Raw genomic sequence first — 23,157 nt, forward strand, 5'->3', positions numbered from 1 at the left:
TTTCTCTTGAAGTTGGAAATACCCTAATCAATCTAATAGGTGCCCTACTTAATGGAGATGTTGAAACTTCCTCAGCTGTTGCACTGACATATCCTTTCTTAGAAACAGGAGGAAAAAAATTGATAGCATGTCATAGAACAAGTTTAGGCATTAGAAGTGCTGTTAAAAGTTCATTGTAAAAATCACCTTGATGTCTTTGAAGCCACGTGAGATCAAGATCCCCATCTTTGCAGCAAGTAGCAAGCATCCCACTCACCAAGCATTTAAGACATCCATGCTTCATGATATTAAGACATTCTGAGGATCATTTTTGTCCCCCCTCAAATGGTCAGTGTTTCTTCATTCTCTTTGAAGAGTTCTAGAACTCATCATGGTATTCTCTCATCCAAGGTAAAATTTGGGGTAAGGGGCTTCAATTGACGCCACCATTCCAGAAACCTCAGAATCAAGGTTACCTCCCTTAAAAATGAATGGGCAATATTGTGCGCACATTTCTACTCTGTTTCTTTGGAAACCTAGTGGAGATAAATGTCATTGGCTTCTCAGTGTTGCACTCAGCTGGCAGAACAAGCCATTCCAATACAAGTTGGATCCTAAGTATTTATTATGGGAGGATGTTGATCTACGATGCACTTCAGCCCAGTCAGAAGGCTACCTTGGCATTGCTAGAGTCTCTAGCAGAAGGAGACCCCCAAAGCAGTTGGCTTCTATAGACTTAAAAAATAAAATGAAAATGAAACCCTAGAGTCTCTGCATAATGTATGTATGTTAGAGAGAAAACACACCAATTAAACTGCAGCCTTTCAGAACATGATGTCACAAGTCAGATCCTATTAAAGGAAGCAGAAGATGAATGTTTGCTCCGGGCAGCTGGAAGGCGTCAAAAAGAAAATACATTGTAAGTCTTTCCACTGCTCGCCTAAATTGTAAAAGATGACTTTGGGAGTCAAACAGACTTCTTCCAGTAAGTAACTTCTTCCCAAGGAAGAAATTCTAAGCACTCAGTAAATATAATACACGGGTAGTCTGCTTAGCAGAGGGGCATTTGTGTGTGGTACTGTTTATTCCCCCCAGTTAAGACCTAACTGGATTTTAGGGGAGTGACCAGGGAGGTGCTGGAATCCCTACCAAAGTGGATGGGTAGATAATTCAGCAAAATAACTTGATTCATGTGAGCATCCTAACTGAACGATTCATCTTCTTTAAGCGTAAGATACACTTGTGATATTTCCCACAGACTGGACTACATGTATGATTACCCCATCTTTCCACTTCATTTAGGCACCTCCTTGGACCTAGAGTGTTGGTTTCGTTATCTGTAAATGATATTAATGGCATTTTATTTGGTAAAGCCTTGAACAAATTAAAACTAAGAATGGCGGGCTTCCCTGGTGGCGCAGTGGCTGAGAGTCCGCCTGCCGATGCAGGGGACGCGGGTTCGTGCCCCGGTCTGGGAAGATCCCACATGCCATGGAGCGGCTGGGCCTGTGAGCCATGGCCACTGAGCCTGCACGTCCGGAGCCTGTGCTCCGCAACGGGGGAGGCCACAACAGTGAGAGGCCCGCGTACCGCAAAAAAAAAAAAAAAAAATTAAGAATGGCAATGGGCCGGCCCTCCAGCACCATTTCATAGGCATACATGGAGACAAGGCATGCACCCTATACCATAGTGTGCTGCAAGAGCAAGAGGCCTGCTGGAGGGGAAAGAGGGGCCTCTCATAACCCGATACAGGGAAAAGGGAAATCCTCTTTGGAATAGGACCAAGAACCAAAACCAAAGCTACTGTATAATTTCAGAATATTGCTAAATATCTCTTGTATATTTTACTCACAGACATCTGCATACTTCTGGGCAGACAGCCACAGAATCTTTAATTCCGTGAGCGCACCTCAGCGATACATGCTTCAAAGCAGCTTAGGTGAATGTGAAGCAAAAGGAACACAAGAAGTGTTGGGGCAGGAAAAAGAGGAACATAAAGGAACAAGGTGACAAGGAAACACATGGAGAGGGAAGAGCTGGGAAAGGATACGGATGGAAAATGGCAAGGTTATCAGGTTTATTATTAAGTGTTATTCACAGGTCTCCAAATTAGAAACCCACATTCTACTGAGTTGAGATTAATGAGTGGCTGCCATATAGAATTGCAGAGATACTGACTGTTGGACAGGTGAGGTTGAATTTAGAGTGGGAAATTAATGTTCCAATTTATCATTCTAAAATAACAGAACTGGGACTTCCCTGGTGGTCCAGTGGTTAAGACTCCGTGCTTCCAATGCAGGGGGTGCGGGTTCCGCCCCTGGTCGGGGAACTAAGACCCCACATGCTGCATGGCACAGCCAAAAAATAAAATAACAGAATTATCCTCATCCCCTAGATATATTGATTGACCTTAACATCTTTGGGGATGAGGAATTCTGCAATTCAGATTTTCATAAAACATTGATTACAACGACTTTCTAGACAGCAGCCTTCAGGTTTTAGAATGGCTGTTACAAAATAAGATTCAGGGGGACTAATTTTTGCAAAACTCCCAAAGTTTATCCTAGCAATTTCAGAAGTATTTTTTAAAATAATAATGTTAAGATGTTAACATACTATAAGGATTTACTATATAATATTTGATTTTTTAAGACATGTGACATGTGGCGAGATGTCAAAAAACAAAGAGCAATGATAAAATATTCAAGGCCCCAAATTTGGAAATCATTTACAGACCCAAGTGGGCAGGAACTCTACAAACTCTCTCACCCAGCCATGACAAGTATTCTTCAAATTCCATGTCAAATCTATCTGATTCCAAGTCATTACCTGTGTTGAGAAAGCTTCTGAGGCTAAGAGGAAAACAGCTGTTTTCTATTCACATTTCTATTTCTATTTCTACTCACATCACTTCTGGTTTTCCCCACATTGACCAGTTCTCCAACACCAGCTGGGTGTCCTACAATTCAGTTAAATTCTGATGTTATCTACCTGGAGTTAGCATCAGACCCCACAATTTAAGGGTTTAATCCCAAAAGACTGCCCCCACTTCAGATGTTAAATACATCTGACAGACCAGCTATAAACCAGGAGTTCCCGTGACCCCCTCCTCTGGTTCAGTAATTTGCTATAACAGCTCACAAAACTTAAGGAAACCCTTATTTACGTTTACCAGTTTATTATATAATGAAGAATATTTATAAAGTATCCAGATGAACAGCCATATGAAGAGGTACATAGGGCAAGGTCCAGAGGATCCTGAACACAGGAATTTCTCTCCCTGTGGAGTTGGGGTGCACTACCCTCCTGCCATGTGGATGTGTTCACCAACCTGGAAGCTCTCTGAACCCTGCATTTTAGGAATTTTTATGGAGGCTTCATCACCCCCAGTAGATGGGGGTGGGGCTGAAACTTCCAAGCTTCTAATCATATTCAGTCTTTCTGGTGAACAGCCCCATCCTAAAACTATCCAGGAGTCACCTCCTTACAACAAAAGATGCTCCTATCACCCAGAAAATTCCAAGGGTTTTAGTTTTGTGTAAGACACTCCTATCATCCCCATCACTCAGGAAATTACAAGGGGGGTTTAGGAGCCCTGTGTCAGGAACTGGGGGTACAGAGGCTTAGGAGGAAAGAATATGGTCATGAATATAGGGAAGGTGACACCTCCACCTCATTCCCAATTACACACATATTTCTGTTAAAGATAGAGAAACTGAAGCCCTTATCTTCAGAGAGGTTAAATAAGTTGCACAATGCTATGAAGTGAATTACTAGAAATTCCACCACAAGGTTCTAAGTTTCTTGATATTCTTACCATCATCTGTATATCATTTGTTGCCAAGTCATGTTGCCTCCTACACTGATGGTCTGGTACATTTAATATACAATTGAATCAAAAGTGAAATCAAGCAGACACTGAAGAAAGCAGATGGCTATTATGAGCAAAACCTTACCCAACCAAACAGTCCAAAATACCATCTCACTGGACCAAACAGTTACTAGGAATGTTTCCAAGTTATCATTTTGGTGAGGAAAATTCCCAATGCTCCCTTTACTTTATGGGAGTAAAGTAAAGTACTTTATGCTCCCTTTACTTCATGATTTCCTAAATTGCATCCCAAGGAGTTGGAAAGAAAAAAGAGACACACCACCCATCTTTCTGCAGAAATGTTAAACCATTGGTTAACTGTGAGTCTATGATTAACCAAATCTTCATTTTTTTTTGAAAAATAAAACACACAGGCACACATACACACCGCAAAAAGGGAACATAAACAGTTATGCTAAGCACTTTGCCATCTATACCTGTTAATAAGGGGTTTATTTCAACCTAACTGAACTTTTGCTTTTATGCCTGTTCCATGTTGTGTTTTTGGTTTCAATCTGTCATTTCAGGAACTGAGGTATTTTTCAGTATGATCCCATTGGAAGATTTTGCTAACCTTGGGTCATTTGAAAATGTGAGCAGCATGTCTTTAATAATCAAGTTGACGTTCAGGCAAAAGGCAATTTGGAATTCTGAGCTGGTGTTTAGGTGTCCAATTTAGCATTTAGATAATAGTATTTATCTTATACAGTCAACCCAATAAAAACTAATCAATTAATACACATTACCCTTTGTGGAAAAAAAATCACAACCCTATATAATTCTGCTATCATTTAGCCTGTTTCTTCCTTTTGTCTAGTAGTATATGTGGAGTGTTGCCATATATTTTTCTGCACTCTCAATATATCCTCTGTCCATGCCATTCATCTATTTTAATAATTTGATCTACCAATTTAAGTTTGATATTTATTTTTGTTAACTCACACTAGGGAGTAATCAATTCTTAGTGTACCTGCTTGTTTAATAACGTCTTCCAATATATCCCAGTGATTGAGCTCAACCCTTCTGCTCTATGGTTCCCAGAAGTGACAGTTTACCACCTTTCAGAAAATTAGTACATGTGTCTGACTCCAAATCTGATCCTTCACTCAGCTGACAACAACTGTATGGGTGGATGACAGTGATTCCTTAGTCATATCTCCAAGTTGTTCAGGATGTTAGCATACTTTATTCAATAGTAGAGAACCATCTCACATTTAAAATTGACTAAGTGATCTCTTAGGCTCAAACACCAACTTTAAAAAAAAAAATTTTTAATGGTTAAAAAAAATCAAAAGTAAAATAACATTGCATGATATGTGAAAATTACACGAAATTAGAATTTCAGTGCCCACAGATTAAGGTCTATGAGAACACAGCCACACACTCATTTATATTCATATGTGGCTGCTTTGGGGCTACAATGGCAGAGTTGAGTAGTTGCCACAGAGACCAGAAGTTTCCCAAGACCAAATATTTATGTTCTAGGCCTTTATAAAAAAAGGTGGCCAAACCCTGACTTATTTTAATGTTGTAGTATGTTTTTAATTCTCCCCTTAATGATGCTTGCTTGACATTTTCAGTTTGAAGGTCAGATTTCTTGATAAGAAGATTGAGAGAAAATAAGGATTGAATGGCTGTGCTATCATTTAACTGCTTACTATGCCCCAAGCAGAAGGTGCCGTTTCTTTCCAGTTTATCTTCTTACCTGACATATCACTATAAAGCACTTTTCCCTTCAGATAATATTTCCACAAGCTTTAATGCATCATGCCCTTTAGCCTTACTGAACATACTTCTATAGATCTGTGACACCTTCTTCTTTGTATTTGGTCTTGGTTATCTTCTCCTGCTTCCATCCTCTGCTCCTGTCTATGAATTTATCAGAAATCTACCTCCCCAGACACACTGGCTTTTTCATATTTTTTTCCCCACATGAGCAGATCACCTTCTTTTAGTGCCTGATCACCTTCTTTTAGTGCCAAAATGTTTTAGAATCTCTTTTCAAATGATTTTATTATTTCTACTCATTTTAAATCTGATTTTTTAAAGGCAAGTGTGGAAATTGAACTTAGATGACACCAGCCCTGCACTCTGTCATTCTTCATACGTAACAGACATTGCTAGAAGATGGATGTGCTCTTCACCCAGCACCCAGCCCCAATGTGATCTCAGACCGCTGATGGAGTAGGAGATTTAAGAGACCAGGCAGAATCTGAAATCACTCCTGGGTTGCATTCATGATCTGAGAAGCAGAAATCCCTCCTTCAAAACTGAAATCCAGGCCTTTCCTTCTGTGAAGGGACTGATATTATTTATTAAAAGTTGCAAAGGTTTTGAATCGTACATCTGGTTCCCTAAAGATCTATATCCTCAAGAGGTAAAAAGTTATAGGGAAAATGCCTGCTCAGGATTTGCTATGTAGTCAGTGGAAATTTTAAAAATAAAAATGTAATTTGTTAGAAAAAACAAATAGACAAATTACATTTATCTAAAATTTTATCTCTTAGAGTAAGAACAAGAGAAAATGTATTCTGGCAAGAGACTTCTTCCAGATGCATGTATATTTTCTGGTGAGGAAGAAAGAAGACACTTGAGGAGAAATTATTCCAGATTCTCAAGTCTTTCCTGAGAAAAGGAGTCACCTAGCTAGCTGCCCATCTGAAGAGGGTTCCATCTGTCATGTGCAACACCCAGAAAGATTAAATGATAAAGCTTCCTTTTTTGTTATATAAAATATGTCTACTATAAGTAAATATGTAGTACAGTCACTAAAAGGTACATATAGCAAAATGTTTTCTGTTAGTTGAACGTATGAAATTGCCAATATTTGACACTGTCACAAACTGTAATTTCATTTGTTTAAACCTAACATTCGGAATGACCAAAGTTTGAAATACAATCGAACCTAAAATCATTATGAATGAGCTCAAGGTGAGAAATCCTGGTGAAGCAATATTGAAATAGTTTTTTTTTTTTTGAAATAGTTTTTTTAACCAAAGAATAACTTTACAAGCCCTGCTTGCTGCCAGTGTTTTCTCAAAAATCCCATCTTCATTCATTAGTATTAAGCAGACCTCTTAACTCTGTCAATTCAATGTAACAGTTTTTTAAAAATTACAAAGATGTTAATTGATTTGGGGGCCCCTGTTTAGGTCCTTTGACATCACGTGCATGCTGAGCTTCACACCTTAAATATATTTGCTGGGTGGAAGATGGAGAGAAAGAGATGTATGGGGAGAAAGAGAGAAAGGAAAGGAGAGGACAGCTAAATGAATCCTAACATCAAAAGGAGCTGAAACGGAAGAGGCAGGCGTTAATATAATGTAAGCCTTCTACATTAAAACCCACAAAAGATGACTGAGAGAAATCAAAGAAGATCCCAGTAATGGGTAGATACACCACTATCATGGGTTGAATGACTCAATAGTGTTACAACAATCCCAATCAAATTCCTATTAAGTTTTGTGTGTCTGTGGAAATTGAGACGGGGATTCTACAATTTATATGGAAATTCAAAAATCTTAGACTATCCAAAGAATCTTGAAAAATAACAAAGGAACATATATTACCTGACTTCAAGGCTTACTATAAGTTAGAATATTCTAGACAGTGCTGTCCTGGCGAAAGGATAGAGAAACCTTCACTTGGTTATGATTCACTTGGTCAATGTGTCATCTATCCATTCATCTATCCATCCACCCATCTATCCATCTATCCATCATATATTATAATTTATGCACTGAATGGGGTATTGGATATACAAAGAGTAATTAAACGTGATCTAATTGTCAAAAAGTTCTCAGTTTAATTGGTGCTTTAAACATGAATAATTAAAATGCATTTGTGTAGATACATTATACGTTGTGTTGTTGTAATACAGAGGAAGTAAGAGAAGTATATTAACTTATGTCTAGGAGACTGAATAACCATATAGTCTGTGGATAATGAAAAGAAGGTTCCTCTGAAAGAAGAATTCGCATGGGCTAGATGACAGATAATTGAGACAGCCTGTGTTCATGCAGCATTGGGGAGTTTGAACAACCATAAAAGGAGGCAAGGTTAGTAAGTAGGATGGGGTTAAGAAACAAAAGGTTGTATAGGTCCTCAGAGAAGATTTATGCAACAGAGAACCCATGTTTTGTTTTGTTTTGTTTGTTTGTTTTGGTTTTATAAAGCAGGTAACATAATACAGTTGGTTCTGTACAAAGATAACTTGGTTGGGAATGGGGAAGACGAACCAGCAAATTTGCATGGAATGGTTTGAAGCAGGAAACCAATTATTCCATTTAATATGTAAAAATATTCCCCAGATATATTTTCTGACTTGAACACTGGCAAGACAACTGATAACCACTTAGAACTTGGGAAGAATTTTAATTTCCCTAAAATGTGTTAATGTGCCTTGCCATCAGTAAATGGAGTATTGAATGACTGATTATATTTATAAATTATTCTGCCACTGTGCAGCCATCAGAAGGCATTTCTGAAGCATATTCCCATTTGGGGGCTCATAACAAATTATTAATGTGTCAGCACACTGTGGTAGCCACTTCTTCCCCAAGCTCCAGCGAAATTCACGCGAGCAACATGTGCTTTCTCTACCCTTGATGCTTAGAGACCGATACCAGGGGAAAAAAATACAACACGAAAATGTAAAACAATTTAGAAAGTAAGTTCAAAATAATGTAATTAACATTTCCCATTTGCCTTCCGCACCCAAATCGCTTTCTTCAATATGAAAACTTACGTAAGTAAGTAATGAAAGTATAAAACATGACTTGGTGCTGTCAGTCCCCATATAGACACTAGGGCAAGGAAACAGATCTCAAAGGCCACCCCAGTCCTACGGGACTGTACTGTCCTGGGCTGTGATATATGGAAAACAGAACGCATGCTATGTAACGCATCCAATCTTCAATTATCTGCTCTAGTGGAAAGGATAATCACCTTTCGTGTTATATTGTAACTCATACCTACATTCTGTCCCAACTAGATTATGAGCAGCCCACGACAAGAAAAGAAAATCCTCATTAAGTAAAAAAAGCATGAATTTTGAGGACAATATTTAAAGCCTTTCTTTACTACTGTAAAGGGCATCTGTTGTGTCTGCTAATCTTCGTCATCCTTCTTCTGGCTACATCACCCCAATTTTTATGTTATTGACAACCTCTCCTTCACTCTATGTCCCTGCAGATGGGTCAGGTCCATTCTCTCCTTACACCTTCCCAACTCCAATTCCACATATGGTCACACAACTCAGATATGATCAATGTTTCTGTTACCATGGTTGCATAACAAATCCCCCCAAAATTTAGTTGCTTAAGATGACAGCAGCATCCTTGTTTGTCTACAAACATGCAATCTGGGGCGAGTCCAACAAGGATAGCTCTTCTCCGCTCCACTCAGTGTCAGCTGGGGCAGCTTGAAGGCAGAGACTTGATCATCTGAAGTCTTTCTCACTCATGTGCCTGGTAGTTGATGCTTGCTGTCAGCTGAGATCTTAACTTTGTTTCCCAGAATACCCATATGTAGCTCTCCACGTGGCCTGGGCTTCCTTGCAATATGGTGGGGTTTCAAAGGTGAGTGTCTTGAGACAGCGACACAGGTGAAAGCATTCTTTTTATGACCTGGCCTTGGAAGTCCTGCAGCATCCCTCCCGTAACCTCTTCTTCATTAAGGCAATCACAAAAACCCACCTTTTCTAGGAGAAAAGGAACAGACTCTTCCTTTCAATTGAGAGTGACAAGGTTCTGGAAGAGCATACCAGACGATTATTGTTGTAGTTATTTTTGGAAAATCCCAACTTCCACATCGGCATGTTGCATCTCTCTGACATTGGTTCAGGCGTTGGAATTCCACTCCAACAAGACTGAATCCTAAGACTTTTCATGGGGCTATTGTAAAATAGTCTTTCTTTATTCCAGGCATGCAGAGAGGCTGGGAGGGATATTGGAGCTTCTGATAAAATGTGTGTGCTGAGTCAGGCTAATCCAGAAGACAAGACATATAGAAAGACAGATATATAGTAACATGGTTTTTGGGTCTATTTCTGAGCTTTTCAGTTTCACAAACTAACAAATTTCTTTTATTTTCTCAGTCCAGATTGAGGATATTTCCCTTCCATTTTGCTTCTAAAGCTTCCTGATTAATAAAACCATTTACCAGGTGAGTAACTTCAAACAAGATATTTAATTTGAGTTTTTATTACTTTCCTGCAAATGGAGTGTGCAGGTCTATACCACATAGAGTTCTTTTGAGCGTATGATGGGAAAGCAAACATAGCTTATGTGAATTAGTCATAGAAAATGACCCTCACTTGCAGGTGCATCTACAAGAACCATTTTACCTCTGTTCAATTCAAGGAACCTGCTCCGAAATACATAGACATCCTAAAGACATCGTGATTAAGATGGGAACACTTCCTCCCATAACTGTAAAACCTCAGTTAATCAAGATACTACACATGGAATCTAGGTGTAAGATGCATTGTGCTCGGGAAACTAGGCATGTGTCCTTCATTGCTAGACCATCAGCTTACATGGGAGCGGACATCAAATTTGCCTCGTTCATTCCCATCACGAACACCTGGCACAGTGCTTGCTGCAGTATAGATACACATCAATAGAAAAGGCTAATGATGGGCTAAACCCTTGATGAACTCCTTTAAAAAAAACTTATTCTAGAAGAATAAGATGCCTGACAAAAATCAAGCTGAAGTTGGTGATTTACTCAACGTTTAACTTCCAGTGGGGCTACTGTGTCTTCATCACTGTGTCTTCTGTCTTGTCTACCTATAGTCCTATTAAAATTTCTGTCATTCACTTATCAAATACTTACTGGATGTCTGTCATGAGCCAGGCTCTGAAAAGGACTCTGCCAAGGTAATCTCTTAAAATAAACCAGGTTGACTGAAGTTTTGCAAACTCATGGTTCACCTGAATGTACCAAATCCATTATTTGGGTGTGTTACGACCTCAGTTGCTACCCAGGTCATCCACTGGGTCTTGGAACAAGCACAGAAGTGTTCCAGGGGTCACAAACTGGCTTCCTGTGGGCTGTTTCCACCTTGGAAGCATTCTGGCTTGACAGGCACCATGCTATGTAATAGATACCTTCACTGTACATTGTTTGCAATTGGTAGCTGTAAATGTGAGAAATTCCCCCACGAAAATCCATATTTTCAGCTTCTTTTGAAATTTAAAACATGAGGCAGACTTGTTTCTGCATTCCCAAGTAGCAGTACTCAGCTGGAAGTAGGTGGTGGCCCCCCATTCAGGTGCCCAGTCCTGTTGCCACCAGCTCACACCTCACTCCTTTAGCTTAGCTGCTCAGCCACTGTAGGGATTAGCCCTCTGTACAGGAGTTAATACGTACAGTGGTTCCACTCAGGCTGCTGATGGGGACCCATGGGGACCCATGCGTGCTTCCCCACTCTTCACTGCACTGGTTACGTGTTGTTTTCTCTCTCTAAGCCTCAGTTAACCTGTCTCTAAAGTGGTGGTAATAACAGAACCCTCTTCAAGGATGCTGAGAAGATTAAATGAGCTAAAACAAAAAATGTCTTCATTAGGGGCTGTATTAGTCAGCTAGAGCCACTATAGCAAAGTATCACGGACTGTGTGGCTTAAACAACAAACATATTTTCTCACAGTTTGAGAGGCTAGAAGTCCAGGGTCAACATGCCAGCAGGCTTGGCTTCAGATGAGACCCCTTTCCTTGGCTTGAAGATGCTCTGTCCTCTCGTGGCCTTTTCTCTGTGTGCACATACTCCTCGTGTCTCTTCCTCCTCTTATAAGGACACTAGTTCTACTGGATGAGGGCCCTACCTTATGACCTCATTTAATTACCTCCTCAAAGGCCCTCTCTCCAAATACAGTCATAGTGGGGGTCAGGGCCTCAACCTATGAATCTGGGGTAGAGACAGTTCAGTCCACAACAGGCACTTCCACAAATTAGCTTAAAATAATATGAAAACATTTTACGGAAAAAGAAACAGGGGCAAGGGCAACATGTATCTCCTAACAAGATCCAGGCAGCAAACGGAGGAAATAAGGTTATAACTAAGACAAGCTCCAAATTCTCTGTCCATCCTCTCCACATGGCTGTCCAACCAACTCTCTTCTTTGTATTTTTGATTCCCATCATCTCCATTTTCTCTTTCTACGTTTACAGGAATTTGCATAAACTTGACTACGGCTCCTATTTGGAAAATAGTGTTAAAAAAGGAAAGGTCCCCTTTAAAAGGAAAAAAAGAAAAAAGCATCAGCTCAGGTCAACCAAGATAGAGCCTGGCACTGTCACTTCTACACCATGCTTTATGGCACCACTGACTTCATCAAAGAGGTAAGTGACCAACAACTTGTGGGAATGAGACATTTAATTGGAAAGACATGAGGAAAACGTGTAACTTTTATAGTTACTCAAGAGCCATAAGTGAAAGCTAGGGCATCACCAGTGGAGTATGTGGTATAATTTTCACTTTATATATCCACTCTCAGTAATCCCCTGTATCAGTTTTGCATCACTGCTGTAACAAATGACCACCAACTTAATGGCCCAAAGCAGCATAAGTTTATCATACCATAGTTTTGTAGGACAGAAGTCTGAGCAGCCTCAACTGGGTTCTCTGCTCAGGGTCTCACCAGGCTGAAGTGAAGGTTCCGTCAGTCTGGGATCTTATCTGGAGGCTCTGGGGGAGAATCTACCTCCAGACTCATTCAGATTACTGGAAGAACTCAGTTCCGTGTGGCTGTATGACTGAGGTCCCCATTTCCTTGCTGGCTGCTGGCCAGGAATAATTCTTAGCTTCTCCAGGATTCCCCGCATTCCTAGACTCACAGCCTCCTCCATCTTCAGAATCAGAAAGAGTGCCTCCAGTCCTTCTGTTGCTTCCAGTCTCTCTGAATTCTTCTTCTGCCCTCAGGCAGGAGAAAGCTCTGCTGTAAAGGCTCATGTGATTACATCAGGCCTGCCCTGATAATCCAAGATAATCTCCCTATTTTAGAGTCAGTTGATTAGCAACCTTAATTACATCTGCAAAGTTCCTTTAACCATGTAACAAAACACATTCGCAGGCGTGAAACTAGGGGTAAAGATCATGGGGACCAAAATTCTGCCAATCACACCCACCCAGCAAACATACACGAGTACAGGTCTTCATGTGTCATGCTACTTCCCAGCTCACTGAGTTGATGATAAACTTTGAAATGCATATAAAACTGGAGGGAAATGCATCACTTCTACTTCTCCTCTAGAATTGTTATTTTTAACACATAAGGAATCTGATCCCTGGTATAAAGGGAAACACAGGGAGATTGCTGTCGGGTGAGAAAGCCTAAAGGGACATGAGTGCAGTCATCACTCTCTCCAAGAGGACGGGAGGTGGGTGTTGCTGAGCCTGAAGTCCTTCACCTGAATCAAGGAGAGAAGGCTGCTAGGACATACATAATGAGGTAAAAAGGATTTATATAACCTAACAACCATAAAAGGTAGCTTTAAAGAAACCAGAAGAAAGGAATATATATATAGATTATATATATGTATACACATACACACACACACGCATACGCACACATATACACACACGTACATACACACACACGTGCATACACACACATACACACGCATATAAACGCACACGCACATATACACACGCATACGCACATATGCACACACCCGTATACACGCACACGCACGTATACACACACGCGCACGCATACACACACGCACATACACATGCACATATACACACACACGTACATATACACACATGCACACACACGCACATATATACACACACACGCACATATACACACACATGCGCGTATATATTTTCATTTTATTTTATTATTATTTTTTGACCCCATCATGCGGCTTGTGCTCTTAGTTCCCAGATCTGGGACCGAACCGGGGCCCATGGCAGTGAAAGCGCGAGTCCTAACCGCTGGACTAGAATTCCCTTTATTTTACATTTTAGACCGAATTTAAAAAGAAAAAAAGAAAGAAGTGTTCATTGAAAATGATTCGTATACTGTGTGGAGTCTCTGCTAAATGTGGCTGTGGTTTGTCAATGACACTGGTGAGAATTAACCTTTACCGAGCCCGCTGTGTGTGGCAGAACCACCTCATTCAACCCATAAACCTTACAGCACGAATGCTCTGGGGTCATCGCGATCAGCATTGTTTAAAGGTAAGAAAATGAAGCATAGGCACAGTTAAGACATTTGCCCAAAGTCACACTGCTGAGAAAGCTTGAAGCCGGATTAAAACCCCAGCGGTCTGACTCCACGACTCATGCTCTTAAGCATCTCTCTTCTTTTCAGGAAAACATTCTCCAGATTCAACATGAGGGGTCCTGAAGATGTAAACATTGTAGTGACAAGAGGCTACAGAAATAATGAGGTCACTCATGGCCTCTTGAGCCCAATATAGCCAGGAAATGGGAGCAAAGAACTCAAAAAAGACAGGGGAGTTATTTCTGTGTTTTAAGACATATGAGAAAAAGTGGATCAGTGACAGTGCCTCTAAGCAAAGACTGCATCTATACAAACCAAAAGGTCCAGTGATCCAGGCACCTGCCGTTAATGTCCTCAGATTCCTGTTTCTAATTTAAATCAACTTTTAAAAAGTAAGTTTAGTTGAAAGGCTTTGAAACTGGAAACTGAAATTTGCAGATTATGCAATAGGGAAAAGTAAATCTTGTGACTGAGACCCATTCATTTTAGAATAAACCTGCACAGTTCTAGAAACTTTCACAAAGCTTGTGGACCACAGACTCTTCTGTCCAGAGACTTCCAGACATATTCACAGAAATAGGGTTCTTCCTCTTTCATAACTCTAATTGCTGTGGCCCTGGTCTGATAGGCTGAATTATGGCCCCTAAATGTCCACATCCTAATTTCCAGAACCTGGGCATTTGTTCACTTATGTGGCAGAAAGGACCTGATGTGACTGAGGTAGTGATCTTGAGATGGAATGATGATGAGATCCTGGATTATCCAGGTGGGTCCAGTAGAGGGTCAGAGACAGATGTGCAACAGAGCACAGGTTAGAGATAGAAAGATTTGAAGACTGTGGGCTGCTGGCTTTAAAGATGGAGGAAGCGGCTTTATATGAGCCAAGGAGGGCAGGCGGGCTCTATATGCTTAGAAAAGGCAAGAAAGGCGATTCTCCTCTAGAGCCTCCAGAAGGAACAGAGTCCTGCTCATCCGCTGTTTTTAGGACATCTCACTTTCAGAACTTAAGATGATAAATCTGTGCTGTTTTAAATCACTAAATTTGTGGCGATCTGTTATAGCAGCCATAGAAAACTAATATATTTGGTCCTATGGTTTAGCTGTGCATAGCCTCTCCCACCCTCAGTTTTTTTTCCTCTGTTAAAATGGGGGAGTTCTTCTTCTCTCACAGGAAATAGTGAAGATAAAATATTACAAGGTAGGCATGAGACAAAAGTTAATTCCCTTACCTGGCTGTCACAGTCAGCACTCAGTTTAAAAAAAAAGGACTCCTGGGCTTCCCTGGTGGCGCAGTGGTTAAGAGTCCGCCTGCCAATGCAGGGGACAGGGGTTCAAGCCCTGGTCCAGGAAGATCCCACATGCCGCGGAGCAGCTAAGCCCGTGCGCCACAACTACTGAGCCTGCGCCCTACAGCCCGCAAGCCACAACTACTGAGCCCGTGAGCCACAACTACTGAAGCCCGCACGCCTAGAGCCCATGCTCTGCAACAAGAGAAGCCACCTCAATGAGAAGCCCGCACACTGCAACGAAGCCCCCGCTCGCCGCAACTAGAGAAAGCCTGCGCACAGTGAGGAAAACCCAATGCAGCCAAAAAAATAATAAAATTAATTAAAATAAATAAATTATAAAAGATAAAAGGACTCCTGCCTCTCCAGGCAACATTTCTTTTTTCTCTACAACTGGGTTTTCCAGTGAAAGTGCAAAAGGGATGAGAGGGGAGAGAACAGAGTCTCCTGAACTTTGTCTCATGTATTGGAACTGCTTCAATGGATTCTACCCTTTTATTTGAGCAACTGTAAATTGGGTATCACTACGCATAAGTTGGAGATAAGTTTGTGCAAATTTTTTTACACATAAGAGCAACCTAGTGCCACATAAAAACTACCACCTGAGCATGAACTCTCTGGGAAAAGTCACACCACATAACTTAGCAGGTGGACACCAGAGTAGCTTCCTTGGAAACACAATTGCCGCGTTCAGAAGCTGAAGCTAGAAAAAGAAACCATTTTGCCAGAAGTTCTCCTGTGGTAGCACATCTTTCTGGACCCTCCGGTCCAAAAATGTCTTCCCTGAGTCTAGAGGATTCATTTAGATTTCACTGCTTTTTGTCCTTGCCTTCAATTTATGATCCCCTCGTAAGTAGAAGTTTGTGACAAGCTCAGCTTTAGCTCCTGCACCTTCACACGAGGTGACAGCTGACTAACAACAGCCAAAACTTTCTTACCACGAAGTTTATTCTCCCCTGACGGCTCGAGTGTGCTTTAATGCACACCAAGCTGAAATTACAAGTGGAGATGCAGCCCACGTTCTGCAGAATGATATTTTATTCTCTGGCTCTTCTCTCTGATAACTGTTTTTGTTATCCTATTAGCCAGATGCAGACAGGCTCTGAAGTCATCTACACAACGCTTATATTCTTGCCTCATCTACACAATGCTTATATTCTTGCCTCTTCTTTTATGAAAACAGTCTTTACTCCCTTTCTCTGTGTGAGGAAAAAGATGTACATTAACAATTTCAGACAGCTCTGCAGCAAAAATGCAAAAGAGGCCACATTTAAACTTCAGTCGAGTATGACAATCTGAAAGTTGCAAATAAAAAGTAACAGATGACATCATGGATAAAGAACTGAGGTTACGAATAATCTCTGGAAAGTTGCGTTCTCTGTAGCTTGGGCCAGACCAAAGCTATGACTCAATCCTCCTCATCTGGTGGTATTTCTTTTTGCTTTGATTTTGGCTGTCTGGTCCACAGTTGTAGTGATAACAAAAGCCTTGCAATTTAAAGCAATGAAATTCTCAGTTGATAGGGCTTGGGAAGCTATAACGGGCAAATCTGACGGTGTTACAAAGAACTTTGCTCTCAAAAAAAAGGCAGCAGGAAACCCAGATGCTGCAGCTGCCCACCGAACAACCAAATGACCACCAAACTCCACATCTACAAAGATAATTAAACTGTAATTAAATGCTCTGTCCCACTTTAAGCAATGGATCACGCAATCTAAGCACTTTTCCGCTGGCATTGGACAGTCACGTGCCCCAGGAAGAAAACGACTTTGGATCGATTTTGCTTCACTGTGTAAACAAGTAAATGAAATATTCCATTTGAGAAGCAAATGGCAGAAGTAACAGGCTTGCTCCGCCCCAAACCTGGTCTAAATGAAATTTGCATTGCACATGGCTGCGTAAGATCACTTCCAAAAATAAAGGATAGAATATAGCAGAGGGAAACGCCCCCGCCCAAGGAAGGGTTGAGGTGGCCGGCCCTGAGAACAGGATCTCAGTTTCCCAAGAAATTGATGGTAAAGGAAAGAATACTTTAAAAGTAGAGACTTAGGGCTATTGCAGCTTTCCCCTCTGACAACGCAGGAACACGCGTGCAGGTGTGCATGTGCACACACACGGACACACACCCAGTGTTCTTTCCCTTTGGTCTCAGAGAGGATGGGAAGATGCTGGGATTTGCTTGGAATCACCCTGCCTGTTACAGAAATCTGGTTTCCCATCCCTGACCTCTACATTTTGGCTCACACATTCATATCTCAATGGCCCTAAGCCTGTTTCTCTAGTTCCAAAATTCAAGTGTTTATTGAAGGGCTATTTGTGTCATCATTATGAAAGGGCACAAAAATATAGGCGGTAACATTCCAAGCATATGCGTCCGGCTCTATTCTAAAGATTTGGTACGCTCAGTGAACCCTCCTAACAACCTTACCAAGCAGGTTCTGCCTCTAATTTTTTACCTCCTGGAAGAGGCCTCCTCTAACTGTCCTCTCTGAAATACTCCTATCATACTTGTCCTTCCCCACTTAGCACTCATTGGCACCATGTTACAGGGTACTTGTTTCTTTATTGTCTTTTTCTGCTAGTGACACCTAAGTTCCTTGAAGTCATGGACTTATTCACTGAGGATTTGTCAAATCCTCTAATGAAATATGATCCTGTGGCTCAAAATTGTATAGTAACTTACCAAAGGTGGCAGAGTTCACAGCAGGTCTAGGATCCAAATTTGAGTCAATCTGAATCAAGGCCTGAATCTTCAGCCAATGTTTTAAATTACAAATCAGGGAAAGGCATTCTCTCCTTAAACATGGCCTGCCACTGCTCTGCATAGGTCTGCTTTTAATAAATATGGGGGCTTCCCTGGTGGCGCAGTGGTTGAGAGTCTGCCTGCCGATGCAGGAGACACGGGTTCTTGCCCCGGTCTGGGAAGATCCCACATGCCGCGGAGCGGCTGGGCCCATGAGCCATGGCCGCTGAGCCTGCGTGTCTGGAGCCTGTGCTCCGCAACGGGAGAGGCCACAACAGTGAGAGGCCCGCGTACCGCAAAAAATAAATAAATAAATAAATAAACAAACAAATATGGTTGTAAAATAATCAAGAAGCAAGCTTTCAAAAGGCCGGAGATCCAAGTTCTATGTTCAACTTGCGGTCTTCTCAATCTCTCTCAATCTCTCTCAATCTCTCTACGATAGATAAGTAGATGGATACATACATGTATACACAGATAAAGAGAGAAAGAAATATATGTATATTTCTTCTTCTGCCATCTTCACCATCTGCCCTTATAAGACCCAAATCAGTGAACCATAAATTATCAGAAGACCAAAAGGCCACCGCACTACACTAAGCTTGCCTCTTCTCAGATTCAGTCTAGGGCATTTATTCCAGATGATTAATAAGCAAGATGGTTCCACAAACTCACTGGATAATCCCTTCTGGGACTCAGAGGGATCATCATGATAGAGGGGGAAAATTGAGTTAGAAAAATTGGAACTAAAGAAACAATGCTTAATGTGTGTTCAGAAATTCAAGACCCTTTGATGGAAAGAAGGGCTTCTCATCATTGAATCCGAAAGTATTTCAAAATCAGTGTTAAAAATACCACATAAGTCTTCCTCAGTACAGTTTGCATTTAAGGGGGATGTAATCACATAGATAGTGGTACCTGTCAGTGCACAGACCCCATCATTAGATATTTGAGGCCTAAGAGAAGCAGAACTAAGACACATAACGTTGGTCAAGAAGGTGACTACATGTTTGTAATGATGCTGAAGATACTGCTGCCACTGCTAATGATGGACCAATAATCACAGGAACTGTTCAGTAAATTTAAAGCTATTTGCCAGGCACTAGGTTAGATAATTTACATGTTTTTTCCCATTAAATAGTCACAAGTAGTAAATAAGATGAGTGTTATGTTTATCCCCTTTTACAGAGAGGAAAACTGAGGTTTAGAGAAGTTGAGAACTTCCCCCAAGGTCACATAGTCTATGCTGTAATCCATTAACTTGTGGCTTTTAGTGTAGCAAACACATGATTCTGTATAAAGTAAGTAAAACTCAACAATTAAAATTCTTAAATCTCTCGAAACTAGTGAGATAGATAAATTAGAAAAACAGTAGCTGAGGCAGCTGGGGAGCCAGTAGTCTCATACACTGCTGGTAGGAAGAGGAAATCTATGGCCTTTGTGCTATGTAATTGGCAACATATTGTAATATTTAATTATATCAATCATATAAGCAATCCAGTGGTAGGCAGACCCTAAGTGACCCCCATGAGTCATACCCTTATATAATTCCCTCCTCTTGAGTGCAGGCAGGTCATGTGACTTGCTTCTAATCAATACAATATGGAAAAAGTGATGGGATACCAAACCCATAATTAGATTATGTTATATAAGACTCTATCTTAACAGAGTGGAGGGAGAGACTCTCCTGCTTACCTTGAAGAAGCAACAGCCATGTCATAAACTCTCAAGGAGAGGGCCACATGGCAGGGAACTGTGGGAGCCTCTGTGAGCGGAGGAGGACCCTGGACCAGCAGCCACCAAGTGAATGGGGACCTCAGTTACACAGCCCAGAAGACACCTTAGCTGTAGCCTTATGATACCCTGAGAAGAGGACCCAGCCAAGTCATACCTGCCCCACAGAAACTGTGAGATAATAGATGTATGTTGCTTTAAGCTGCTACATCTATGGTCATTTTTCATGCAGCAACAGAAAACTAGTACAAACACTATTTGGGAACTTTAGCCTACAGAAATGAAGTAGAAGTCCATGAGGTTGTATGTTCAAGGATATTTGTGGCAGCATTCTTCATAATGGAAAAAATTAAAATAATCTGAATGCATATCAACAGTGGAATGGTTGAATAACTTGTCAGTCCATTTTATAGACTATTAGATAGATTAAATATCAATAAGTAATCAACATCTATTGACCTGGAGGAATGTCCATGATGAATTTGTTCAGAATAACATTTACATGTCATTGCTGTTAAGGAAAAGGGAGTATGTTTGTTTACTTATATCAAGCATAGAGAAATATTTGAAAGGATACAGTCTCTGCTGATAATACTGATTATCCAACTGGGGTAGAGGGAGGCCAGTGGAGGGGGAGGGGAGGCAGAATACAGAAGTATACTTCTCCTGTATCACTCGTTCATCGCAACTGACATCTGCACTGAGCAGCGTTCTAGGCATTGGAGGTAACTTTAGTTAATCATGCAATAGGAGGAGCCAGACAATTGAATAAACAAACCAATAAACAAGATTGCATTAGGGAAGAACAGTGGCTATAGAGAAAATAAGACAGGATAATAAAATAAAATGTGATCTAGATTGGGTATGCTCACCCATCTTTTCACCAAATTCCTGTTATTCCATACCAGGACTCTTGAAAGGCATCTTCTGATGCTAAACTTCCAAGACGGCTGCCATTCAGTTTTGGGTTTTTGAGTTTATTCATTGTCAACCTTTAGAACACAATCTAGGGCTGCCAAAGTTATAAGCGTACACCCTAGAACTGAAGACAGAAGCTCATTCCAGTCAAATGTTGCCTGTGCGTTTACAGGCAGACATGCAGAATGCTTTGATTCTGAGTGGCACTCATCTGAAGAAGTTATTTGTTTTATGCCACTATTTGTGATAAACCTGATTTATTTGTATAATTTTTGTTTATAAAATTGTTTAAATTTTAATTTAAAAACAAGTATTGTTTTTAAATTAAAAACAAAAAACAAAAAACACGAATGGCCAGAAAGGCCAACCCTGAGAGCGTTTAACTAGACCTCTTCCTTACCCACGGAGCTTGCCTGGACGGTCACACCCCTCCCATTCTTGCTCCTACATGGGGTTTGTGTGCAACAGGTGGGGTGATGACTCACATGCTCTTCCAGCGTGTCAGCCGTGTAGATGGACAGCTGCTTTTCTCTTACTTACCAGCCCTTTTTACGTATTGTGAAGGACCCAGACTGCTACTGATGTTTCCTCCAGATACCTTTCCTGGGCCTGCATCTGTGAGTCCTTCATTCCTAAATTTGTCTCTCCCTGGTTTGTCCCCAAAATGTAGGGATATAATTCAAGTACACAGGGCTGTGACTTGGTTTGATGTAGAAATCTAGAACCAGAATGGACCTCAGAGACCATCACAGACAAAGGTAGCATCCTCCAGAAGAGGAAACCAAAAACTCAATAAAGCAGAACAAATGAAAAGGTTAAGCGCGTGGCCTTTGGATTCAGACTCCCAGGTTCACATCCAAGTTGATTCCCTACAGCCTTCATGACACTGAGAGAAATACAGTCCCCCCTCAGTATCTGCAGGAGGATTGGTTCCGGGAATGCTTGCGGATACCAAAATCTGCAGATGCTCAAGTCCCTCGTATATAAAACGGTGTAGTTCGGTGGACACCCCGCCCCCCCGCCCGGCTGTATCTGTGGGCTCCACATCCGTGGATTCAACCAACTGTGGGTCTGATGCTGGGTTGGTTGAATCTACAAATGCAGAATCCGTGGATAGGGAGGGGTGACTGTATCATGTACAGTCTGTGGTTTAGCTTCCTCATCTGTAAAGAGGAGAGTCATTGATTCAATTAAAATCAACAAACATTCTCTAACCACTCTGCTGGTGTAGGAGGTACACTGAAGAATGAGCAAAAGAGCTTGTGTGTGCGAAGCTTCGTGGAGCTTACAATCTAGTGGATACAGTAGTACCACCTCCTAGGGTTGCTGTGAAGAGTAAATGAAGAATAATAGAGTCTTAGAGCAGTACGGGACATGTAATGATTATAATCACAATTGTTATAATAACAATAAGAATGTTGTAATAATAATCGTTATTGTTATGGTTATTATTTAACAATAATATACGTAACTACCTCATGGGGTTAGTGTGACGATCAAATAAATAATTTATGTTAAATACTTAGTAAAAACATCTAGAAATTGTGCAGTACATTTCATCTATCGTAATTATTGCTAGGTTAAGTGGTTTTTGCCAAAGGCAAAGAGTAAATTATGGGCAGAGCTGAACTGTGAGTTTCTGCCACGTGCCTGAACCATTTTGCACAACTCACAGGCTGTAATACAATTAAGTGATTTCCTATCTGTCTCCCCTGTTCAGCCTTCAAGTATACATTCTATCTGGCTCGGATTCATCCTGCCAGGCCCATGCGGGATCTCTCACCAGGGCCTCTGCACCATGATTTTAGACAGTTCTGGTATCTGTAGGGACCTTATATCATTATTCATTTATCCTGATTTAAACAAATATTTGGGGAGCCCCTAACAGGCACAACCCCCTCCCAACTGACATGTCCTCAGCATGTGGCATGTCATAGGTGCCCTACACTATAAATATTTATGAATTGGACAAACATGTCAGGTTCCTGCCCCCAAGGAGATTAAATTCTAGTGGAGGACAAACTGCTAATGCAGGTCACAACATGGAAGCACCTCAAAAGCAGTATGTCAGGTGAAAGGACCAGGTGCAAACCACCACCTAGTGTATTGTATTGTACTGTATTATATTGTATTGTATTGTAATAAGTTTCCATCTGTGCTAAGTGCCCAGAACAGGCTAACCCAGAGAGACAGAAACTAGACCAGTGGTTCCCTGGGGGTTCCTGGGCTTGGGGATGGGAATGGGGTTGAAATGAAGATGGCACAAGGGATTTTGGGGGGGTGAAGGAAATGTTCTAAAAATGGAGTAGGGTGATAGTTGCCCAACTCTATAAATTTACTAAAATGGGTGAATTTATAATATGTAAATTGTACCTCAGCAAAGCTGTTTTA

General features: G+C 41.0%; 1 protein-coding gene and 1 long non-coding RNA gene across 9 annotated transcripts in view; one reads left to right on the plus strand and one right to left on the minus strand.

The window, feature by feature from the left end:
- Positions 1 to 23,157, minus strand: part of DOK5 (docking protein 5) — a 1,081,787-nt gene that overhangs the window by 698,527 nt on the left and 360,103 nt on the right. The gene's annotated exons all lie outside the window — the stretch shown is intronic.
- LOC307174756 lies at positions 7,716 to 12,187 on the plus strand. Its single transcript, XR_013824160.1, has 3 exons — positions 7,716 to 7,908; positions 9,948 to 10,015; positions 12,023 to 12,187. It is a non-coding gene; the product is annotated as an uncharacterized lncRNA (long non-coding RNA).

This window comes from Stenella coeruleoalba, assembly GCF_951394435.1.
Source record: "Stenella coeruleoalba genome assembly, chromosome: 15".
NCBI lineage: Eukaryota > Metazoa > Chordata > Mammalia > Artiodactyla > Delphinidae > Stenella > Stenella coeruleoalba.